The sequence below is a fragment of the Sus scrofa genome, chromosome 10 (genome assembly GCF_054392235.1).
Source record: "Sus scrofa isolate SSC_HxYL_T2T_F1_AM1 chromosome 10, Sscrofa_HxYL_maternal_Yorkshire_Landrace_v2.0, whole genome shotgun sequence".
NCBI classification, from domain to species: domain Eukaryota; kingdom Metazoa; phylum Chordata; class Mammalia; order Artiodactyla; family Suidae; genus Sus; species Sus scrofa.
The window spans coordinates 21,704,380-21,715,553 of record NC_139392.1 but is presented as its reverse complement, the minus strand read 5'-3'; the positions used below and the strand labels follow the sequence as shown (position 1 = coordinate 21,715,553).

Genomic DNA, 11,174 nt, shown 5'->3' with positions numbered 1-11,174 from the left:
CAACATTCCACTACCTATATCCCACTGTCTGGTTCTAAATTCCTATTCTTTCAACTCTCGATCCCTTACTGCCATTACCAGATTCAACCAGATCAAGAACTCCTCCCTCCTGCCGCCCCCCCAACATTAGTCAGCATCTTCCTGGCATTTTCTTTCCTTTCTAGCACTAAATTCATCAATCACCTCTAGCTATTTCCTCAATCCTTTTTTTTTTTTTTTTTTTTGTCTTTTTGTCTTTTTGCCTTTTCTAGGGCCTCTCCCACAGCATATGGAGGTTCCCAGGGTAGGGGTCGAATTGGAGCTGTAGCCGCCGGCCTACGCCAGAGCCACAGCAACGCAGGATCCGAGCTGCGTCTGTGACCTACACCACAGCTCACAGCCACACCAGATCCTTAACCCACTGAGCAAGGGCAGGGATTGAACCCGCAACCTCATGGTTCCTAGTTGGATTCGTTAACCACCACGCCACGACGGGAACTCCGTCCCTCAGTCCTCTTATACCTCCTACTGTAGTCTCCCTAAAAAACCCCAGCCCTGATCAACCTAATCACTCTCTCTGCTCTTATACTCAAGCTGTTATCTATTGCTAAAGAAAAATCACCAACTATGCAGATCGCTAACTACAAAAGCAATATCTGTCCCACGTCAGATGGAGCTGGAATCCTGGCCAGACATCCTTTCTCATAGACCTCCCAGGACCATGTCCTCCAAAGCTATACTAAACCTTTACCAATGGCCTCAAGTCCTCTTCTTATCCCTGGCTCAGCAGGCTCAGCTGGACCTCAAGTAAACAGAGGTTACCAGATTAGCTGGTTACCAGTATTTCCCCCTCTTATCTCAGTAGTAGAATGTCTCCACTCACTGTGCAAGGATAATCTTCTACTTATACTCAGTTTCTCATCCTTTTCCACAATCTGGAGGGTGTTGTATAATCGACATTTCTATGGACTCATTCCTCTCACTGGGTAGTGCATCCTTATAAAATGCAGATCTCCTTTATCCTGATCTCAAGTCTGTCAACAACTCTTTGAAATGCCAGGAAAAATTAAACCACAAGAATTAATCATCTTTCTGTAAAATGCACATAAGGCGAACAAATTATAAAAAACAGTTAACCTGTGAAATACTAGAGAAATATAAAGAAAAATACCTAAAGGTATACAAAATAAAATGTAAGATATTTAAGGAAGATTTTTTTTAAAAAGAATCACTAAGACTTTTCTTGTAAAATGATCTATTAAATTATCTTTGTTGTAAATAACGTATTACTTAAAGAATGAAGCTTATACATAGGGATCCTTACAAAACCATAGCTGCTTATAAGGATTAGAGATTTGTAACTAAGCTCAAATTAATTCTGTGGTTCTTATCCTTTTCTGGGTCATGGCCCACCTTAAGAACCTAACAAAAGCTAAGAATTCTCTCCTCAGAAAAACATATATATGCTACTATTAAGTTTTTGTTTTGTCTTTTTGCCATTTCTTGGGCTGCTCCCACGGCATATGGAGTTTCCCAGGCTAGGGGTCTAATTGGAGCTGTAGCCACCGGCCTACACCACAGCCACAGCAACGCGGGATCCAAGCTGCGTCTGCAACCTACACCACAGCTCATGGCAACGCTGGATCCTTAACCCACTGAGCAAGGCCAGGGACCGAACCCGCAACCTCATGGTTCCCAGTCAGATTCATTAACCACTGCGCCACAACGAGCACTCCTACTATTATAAATGTTATTTCAAGGAGCTTACAGACCCCTTGAAGCCTATTCTTGGACCTGAGGTTGAAACTATTATTCCCAAGACATTATATTTTATCCACCTCAAATAGATAGCTGCTGTTTTCCATTCCTATAATAAAATATCTAAATAAATATTTCCATTCCTATAATATCTAAATAAATATTAATGTTATTAATCCTTACTGTGATGTTTGACATAACAGTGACACCCTGATTTACAACTTCAGCATACCAAAAGTGAATAGAAAGGCAGGAAAGGAGATAGGTATCAAAGTGACTATGCTTTCATATAATTAGTCATTCAAAAGGAAGTATTTTGATGGGGGTTTGGGAAAAGAAATAAACCCAGAGTAAGGCAATTTATTCTAGGTAAGAAATTCTAAGAAAAGAATAAACTAATAAAGAAAAAATTTGCCCTAAACGGAGGTATCTTACAATGTTTTAAAAGCCTGTTGGTATAATATGACTTTTCCCCAAAGATGTTTTCTTTCAGTGGATAATATTTCAAAAAGAAAAAAACACGACAAAAGAGATTTTATACACACACACACACACACACACACACATACAAAGACACATTTTTGTCTTTTTGCCCTTTCTAGGGCTGCACCCGAAGCATATGGAGGCTCCCAGGTTAGGGATCCAATCAGAGCTGTAGCCACCAGCCTACACCAGAGCCACAGCAACGTGGCATCCAAGCCACGTCTGCAACCTACACCACAGCTCACAGCAACACCGGATCCTTAATCCACTGAGCAAGGCCAGGTATCGAACCCAAGACCTCATGGCTCCTAGTCAGATTCATTAACCACTGAGCCACGACAGGAACTCCAAGATAATATTAAATATACTCCAGTAATAGTCTAGTAACAGTGCAACAGAGAACAAGTCTGACCCCCATACTGGATCTCTTTAAACTTTTGATTTCTATTGCTTTTGCTACAAGAATGTTGCCTATAGCCTAAAATATATAGGATAGCCCATTCTCAAGACACTGACCTTTAAAGATAATAACACTTTTCCAATGACACAAAAATAGAAAGTTGCAGAACAGAAAATAACATTTGTGTTGCTCTATGTTTATAGGAACTTGTAACCAGACCTATGCAGACAGCTGCAAGAACAAAGGATTCTGGCACCAAGTAGTTTGCAGCCAGGAACCACACCAGAACCCCTTTTAAGAAGTCTGAATTTTAAGGGAAGAAGGTTCTTCCGGACACTAGTTTACTATCTTCTCAGACTGCCAGTTTTCCAAATTAAATTGCTATTCCTCCCCCCCAACAGCTTGACTCTCAATTTACTGGCTTACGGTGCAGTGGGCAATATAAGTTTCAACTTGCTAACACTTGTACTCAAAAGCTTTTTCCTGGAAAATCCATCAGACATCAAAAGTAGGATGAGAGCGATCAATGGATTCTGACTGCTAAATAAAAGCTGTTCAACTTTCATTACAGAAAAGACAACACTAATCTGTGAATAACCATGTTTACCTCAAGTTAAAATTTACCTACCTTTTTTTCTCTCTAGAGCACTATTACTTTTGTAACAAGAGGGAAGGAATAAGATTTGTTGTACTCCCACCCACCCCACCCAAGTTTATAACAAACCATGACTTGTTCTGACTTTTGAACTTCCCATGGAAGACAGAATAGGGAAAAAAAACAAAAGGTGAGGTAAGGCAGAATAAGCTATAAGGCATATTATTCTGGATATCCTTTTACATACTCTGAAGCGCTGGAACAAAGTGGAAACTCTCCAACAGAGGCTATACAAAACATACATAGTTTTAAAACAAAGTATTATACAAGTACATGGAAAATGTAATTATAAGACAGACATTCTTAGAATATCTGTTTCCTCAGTGTAGATAAGTGTGACCAGAGCAGAATTTTTGCTCATAAGTTTTCTGTACATAGTTATACTCTTTGAGGCCATCAGAGAAGGTGAGCCATATACTCAAAGGTCAAAGGGTGTGGTTCACTATGGAATCCCTAGGTTTTCCCCAGGCAAACAGCTGAAAGAGGACAAAAGCCTGTAGGCATCAAAATCCACAAAATTATAATTAACCACGAGGGTACTTGGTATAATAAGAAATTACCTCCTGAATTACTTTAGCATAATCTGAAATCGGTCTTTCTCTGGCTAGCAAAAACGGGAACTTTGATGGACATAAGATCTATTAGGACAAATTTAAACTAGAGTTCAGGAGTTTCCATCATGGCTTAGCAGTAATGAACCCGACTAGTATCCATGAGGACACAGGTTTGATCCCTGGCCTCGCGTAGTGGATTAAGGATCTGGCATTGCCATGAGCTGTGGTGTAGGTCGCAGATGCGGCTTGGGTCCTGCTTTGCTGTGGCTGTGGTGTAGGCCGGCAGCTATAGCTCCAATTCAACCCTTAGCCTGGGAACTTCCATATGCTGTGGGTAGGGCCCTAAAAAGACAAAAAATAAATAAATAAATAAATAATTTAGAGTTCAAATGTAAGACTCATAAGACAAATCTGTCTTACTAATCACTCATTATAGGATTAAAATAAGGAAGTCACATGACATTGCTTCTAATTTTGGCTCTTTACAGTGCTTAACCAATGCCACAGACATAAATTCTAATTGGCATGACAAAGAACTTCACAATAATTTCTTAAACTATTTGAGCAAAAGGAATCTAGTGATTACTTTGTAAATTATCTTAGAAAATAAACTTAATGATTGAATTTGGGTTAAGAAGTCACAAATGGAGATAAAGGGTTTTTTCAGGAAACTAAATTTCATAATTTTCTAATCAGCATAGTTTCTACAAACTTCCACTCCTCCTGTTGTCTAAGTCAAACATGAGGGAGGAAATGTTGTTTGCTACAAATCCTTTGAGACCTGATTTAAGTAAACCTTTTTCATGTCCACAAGTGGAAAAAAGAAAAATCTTTGGTGCTTCATAAGGGAGAACAAAACAAACAAAAAACACAACTCCACTAATGCTCAATAAATAAAAAATACATATTCACAAAAATAAGCCCTTGTTGAAAAAAATCTTAAGCAATATTTTTCAAATCATCTAAAAATTATTTTTAAGATTGAGTTGTATGGTGGTAATACCTACAGAAAAGAGCAGTGAAGAAGAAAAACAATGCATGCATGAAATAAAAATACAAAGCGGTATGGCGTTCCTGCCGTGGCACAATGGGATCTGGTGTCTCTAGAGTGCTGGGACACAGGTTCATTCCTCAGCCCGGCACAGTGGGTTAAGGATCTGGTGTTGTTGCAGCTGCCTTGGTATCTTATCCCTGGCCAAGAAACTCCACATGACTCAGGGCAGCCAAAAAAAAAAAAAAAAATTACTGGTGGTATGCTCTCCAATACCCAGAAACAACAGCATGCTTTATCTTATTATAAAGTTCACATATTTTAAGGAAATTATTTATTAAAAATCTATACTATAAAAGGTGTTTTTAAAAAAATAGAAGGGTTTTTGTCTTTTTTTTTTTTTGTCTTTTTAGGGCCGCACCCACAGCATATGGAGGTTCCCAGGCTAGGGGTAGAAGCAGAGCTGTAGCCGCCGCCTGCCCACACCACAGCCACAGCAATGTGGAACCCGAGCCACCTCTGTGACCTAAACCACAGCTCATGGCAACGCTGGATCCTTAACTCACTGAGTGAGGCCAGGGATCGAACCTGCAACCTCATGGTTCCTAGTCAGATTCGTAAACCACTGAGCCACAACGGGAACTCCTAGAAGGTATCTTAAAATATTAGTTTGCCTTCATTCAAATTACAAAACCATAGCCACCTAATTCACTGGACTTTAAAAATGCAGCAAACATAGGAAAATGTAATCATATATTTAGGTAGTAGTTTTCCAGGAAAATCAGACTAAGCTTTTTTTTTTCTTTTTAGGGCTGCACCAGTGGCATACAGAGGTTCCCAGGGTAGGGGTCTAATCGGAGCTGTTGCCGCGGGCCTACACCACAGCCACAGCAACGCTGGATCCTTAACGCACTGAGCAAGGCCAGGGATCGAACCTGTAACCTCATGGTTCCTAGTTGGAATCGTTAACCACTGAGCCACGAGGAGAACTCCCCCAGACTAAGTATTCTTATAAGAGAATTTAATAAGTATGACAATTACAAAATATTGTTAATTCTTAAAATCTCTTAGGTGCTGTCAATTAAAATATCAAATGCCCAAATGTCAAAAGGGTGACTAAGTTTGTCACTTACTGCTTCAGAATTCTTCCTACAGTCAAAGAGAAAAACAATCTGATTTGTCAGTATTATGACAAACACATACTATCTTTCCTTTCCACATGGCTAATGATGAAAAAAGGGGAAGTCTTAAGAGATGGCAGAAAGGAGGTGATATAAAGGCAAAAAGTTTCCATCTCCAAATATGTTAAAGAGCAGAAGCTCAAAACTGTGACTCAAACAATTTAAGAAAGCTTAAGCTTTCTTAAATTGTTTTCAATGATGTATTTCGTTTTTATGGAAGATTGTTCAGATATTATTTTTGATTTTTTACTTTCATTTTTTAATTGAGGTATAACTGACTATGGATGTATTTCTTTAAAGGATATTACAAAATAATTATTTCAAATATATGAAAAGCAAAAGTATTCCCTGGTGAAAAGGAATATAATTTCCCCCAAAGGAATGATTTATAAAGAAAAGCCTATATTTATGTTCAACAGAAGAACACACTCATAACAGTATCAAAATAAGCACACTTTTTTTTTTTTTGGCCTCGCCCACAGAATGCCTTAGTTCCTGGGCCAGGGATAGAATCCACACTGAAGCAGTAACCAGAGCCACAGCACGACAACACTGGATCCTTAACTGCAGGCCACCAGGGAACTCCAAGACATAGACATATTGAGTATAGAGTTTAATAAAAATATGATCCTGGAGTTCCCGTCGTGGCGCAGTGGTTAACGAATCCGACTAGGAACCATGAGGTTGCAGGTTCGGTCCCTGCCCTTGCTCACTGGGTTAACGATCCGGCGTTGCCGTGAGCTGTGGTGTAGGTTGCAGACGCGGCTCGGATCCCACGTTGCTGTGGCTCTGGCGTAGGCCGGTGGCTACAGCTCCGATTCAACCCCTAGCCTGGGAACCTCCATATGCCGCGGGAGCGGCCCAAGAACCAAGAGATAGCAACAACAACAACAACAAAAAGACAAAAAGACAAAAAGACAAAAAAAAAAAAAATATATATATATGATCCTTGTAGAGGTCACTTAAATTGAGCTTTTTTAAAAACTGAAAATTTCCAGAGTATCAATTATTCTTCCTCAGGTAACTGAAGAAAAATTTGAAAGTTCCCTGGCAGCCTTGTGGTTAAGAACTCAGCATTTTCACTACTGTAGCTCAGGTTCACTCCCTGGCCTAGGAACTTCAGCATGCCACAGACACAGTCCCCCCCCCCCCAAAAAAAAAGAAGAAGAAGAAAATTCTGCCAAGACTATTTCGCTATTTGAAGGAACAAAATTATGTATTTTCTGTCTTACCCAACTAAAATAGTATCAATGGATAGCTATCCATACTTAGAGACAAATGAAAATGCTTTATTTTTCTACCTAATGTGCCTGCACCTCTCATAAAGCAGGCAACATCTAATAACTATCCCCTTCCCCACAAACTGCCAATACTGTGCTAGGTGTATACTGACTTGGTTTTACAGAGTTTGTTACTGACCAGGTAATTTAAGATTTTTTTATACCATAAAAGTTGTGGAGGGGGTATGTTTCTCGTATTAAATTACACTGGATATTTATCAGGTCTTCAGGTGAATTTTGACACTGAATTTTGACATTAAATCTAGATGTAGAATAGTGCAGCTAAAATAATATTTAGGGAAGTTTATTAGAATATAGAGGTCAAGATAAGAATAATGAGCCCCACTGAAGTCAGTGAGCTGCAATCACCTTTCCAACACGGTTGTAACACTTCTGAACAAGAGAAAGTTCCATTAACATCACCACCTCTGCTGCCAAAACAACTTAAAAAACATACCTAAGCAATACATCAGAAGCTTTCTACTAAAACTGCCATGCTTCTTTAAAATTTACCTAAACCATCACACATACGTGTGTCTGTGTGTGTGTGTGTGTGTTGCTACTACTCAGGTCTCAGTGTTTTACAGCCAAAAAGCAAACCCTCTTCTTTTCTAAATTTTTGCAAAAAGATTTTATGTTTCCTTTGATAAAACACCATCATACAAAGAAGTACATTTACAAAGCTCTTAGCCGCACCTGAAACTGACTCAGAAAATAAGTCTACAGCAGCAGGCACCCTACCTGTTCACAATAAAGTTCAATCTTCTGTGTGTCTTCAAGTTCTCCTTACTTAATACTAACAGAGGTAGTACACAAAGACTCATGCAATGCCTTGACACATCGTTGACATGTAGGAGTAAACAAGAGTAACAATGACACCCCAGGAAATGACTGTGCACTCTGTTCATCTTATGACCCTCACTAAACAAGCACGGGGCACCTGTTTATCCCCCTCAGTGTTAACACAGTCAACACTCAGAGGAAGACAAATCACACAGCAATTCTATAGATACGCACTGCCCAATAAGGTCTTAGCCATCAGCTAAGACATACAGGTAGTCTAAACTCAGAGGTACCGTAAATGTAACATGCACATCAGATTTCAGATTCAGTGTGGAAAAAATGTAAAATAGCTCATTATTAACTTTTAAAACTGATTACATGTTGAAATCGTGTATAAGATTAAATAAATGTATTAAAATTAATTCCACCTGTGTCCTTTTTACTTTGTTAGTGTGACCAGAAAACTTTAAATTGCTCATGTAGCTTGCAGTCCATTTCTAATGGACAGCACTACCCTAGACCCACAGCATTAATTTTGATGACAAGCAAGAACTATCACTTGGCATTTTCCAATTCCAATTGCATATAAAAAGTCAAAAGAAAAAGCAATATTTTGGCTTCTCTACCAATTAACTTGAGATAATAATAAAAATAACTTAAGAGTGTACACTCAGCCATAAAAAAGAATGAAATAATGCCATTTGCAGCAACATGGATGGAACTAGAGACTGATACTGAGTGAAGTTAAGTCAGAAAGAGAAAGACAAATATTGTATGATAGCACTTATATCTGGAATCTAATATATAGCACAAATGAACCTTTCCACAGAAAAGAAAATCATGGACTTGGAGAATAGACTTGTGGTTACCAAGGGGGAGAGGGAGGGAGTGGGGTGGTTGGGGAGCTTGGGGTTAATAGAAACAAACTATTGCCTTTGGAATGGATTAGCAATGAGATTCTGCTGTGAGGCACTGGGAACTATGTCTAGTCACTTATGATGGAGCATGATAATGTAAGAAAATAGAATGTGTACATGTATGTGTAAGTGGGTCACCATGCTGTACAGTAGAAAAAAAAATTGTACTGGGGAAATAACTATTAAAAAAAAAAGAAGAGTGTACAAACAGTAGACTCACTTTGTCTGATACTACTTTAAAGAGTGCATTACTTCAAAACAGCAAAAATAGCACAGGATGCAAAAAATCACACCTCTTAAGAAAATATAGGAAACATACAAAGTTTTTCTAATAAAATAGGTCTAAATGCCAATTATAAGCTCATCTTTAATGTGAAATGGACATTTCTTTCATTTCAGGAAAATTAAATGTATAAGATTCTGTTTCTGATATTATTCAAGCACCCTCAGCTACAAACAAATCATTAATGCTATAGAAAGGGAAATAATTACCATAACCTAACTCTCTTTTCAAAAACCAAAAAGAAAATAACACCACTCAAAAGCAAAATTAAAAACTACATCAGTTTCTCTAAGGCTGAGCAGGCTAGCTTGGATTCGCAAATAGCATGAAATAAGAAAGCATAGTTTAAAATAAGTATTTTTTACCACAATTTTTAAAAGTATATTTTGAAAGTGAAAAATTCAACAACACAGTTCCATGAGTGAATCACTTCTTCCTCTACTGTAATACATCACTCTGCTTTGATTTTAGAAATATTTAGGCCCCCCCCGGGCCCTTGTGTGGGGGGGATCGAGTATATTTCTGAATCTACGAAAATATTTTTATAAGGACAGAGGCGGAGACAGCTAGGTAAAGGATAAGGGGGATGGAACTCACTCAGGTGTTTAGAGGATGCACAAATAACTCCTAGAGAACTGTCAACGGGGAAATTGTATTTTAAAAGGATATTAAAAAATTAAGACCAAAGAGTCCCCACGGCTTCCAAAAGAGTTGGTGAGATACTTTCTACGGTGCCTAACAAATATATACTCCGAAAAAGGTCATATTTGGCCACCAATTCTTTATCCATATGCGATTCATCCACAGAGTAAATCTTCTGGCTCCTATTTGCTAGGTGATGCATTCCTTAGAAACCTTTTCCTTGTGCATTTAAATGCCAAGCTCAACTACGCTCCCAGGAAAGTAAGCAGAAAGAATTGTACATATTTTAAAATAGGAAGTTGACTGGCTGCGGTTTCTTGCCTTGGTGGAAAGGGTTTTGGATAAAGCTCTTTTTGAGTATGATCCTTAATCACTGAAATCACTCTCAAAGAATTGAGCCTTCTAACACCGTCCAATAGGTAAAAAGACTGCCAAAATTTCCATTAGAGCATCCTATTTTTAGAGTCTTTGGAACTGGTCTTTTAAATTGCATTCCACGGTACAATGTCTTTGACTAAGTTTACAAAGGCAACAAAATAAGCATCCAAAGACCTTAATCTTCTGAAGCTTAGAAATACATTGTAAGCTTTTAAATCTTAATTTTAAATCTTTTAAATACGCAAATTAAAAATAACAATCAAGGTAAACATTGTCCCAGGAGGAGGAAAGGAAGGGAGACACTAGGCGGTTCCTGACAACCAAGGCGGTGAGCGGAAAAAAAACCAAAAAACACAGGTAGGAAGGAAGATAAAACCCCTCTCAGGGATGGAGAGTCGGGGCTATGAGCAGCAGAACAGGAAGGAACAGAGGCACAGCGGCAGCCGCAGGCTCCGCGGGGAGCCGGGCGAGGGACGGCTTTGGGCGCGAGTGCCCTAGGGAGGGAGAAATGGGCGCGCTGCGCAAGGAGAGACGAGGGCGGCGAGAGAAAAGAGAGAAAAACAGGAGAGCGGAGACGGGGCGGGGGTGAGAGTACCGCGCTCCACCGCACCAGGAGGGCAGAGGCGGCTCCGCCGCCGGGGGAGGACAGCACCGGGGGAGGAGCGAGTGGGTTCCCAAAGGCTTTTCCCAGGGCCGCGAGCTGGCCGGCCCCCTGCGTCCCACTCGTCCTCTCCTCACCTGGGAACGGGAGACGAAAGGAGGGCTACCACCGGGCGCCGGGTCTGTTTCCAGCCCCGCTCGCTGACATGGCGGCCGACGAGCTGTCACAGAGCTTGCTCGGGTCTCCCGCCGTTCGGGTGGAGGGGACACCTCTTGCCTTCCCGCCCCGC

At 39.9% G+C, this 11,174-nt stretch overlaps 1 protein-coding gene across 3 annotated transcripts in view; it reads right to left on the bottom strand.

Moving 5' to 3' along the window:
• CNST (consortin, connexin sorting protein) overlaps positions 1-11,130 on the bottom strand; it is a 92,802-nt gene extending 81,672 nt beyond the window's left edge. For all 3 annotated transcript variants that reach the window (XM_084979346.1, XM_021064469.2, XM_084979347.1), the window contains exon 1: positions 11,023-11,130. The gene's annotated coding sequence lies outside the window, so the exon portion shown is untranslated. The remainder of the gene's footprint in view (positions 1-11,022) is intronic.
• Positions 11,131-11,174: the final 44 nt, after the last annotated feature.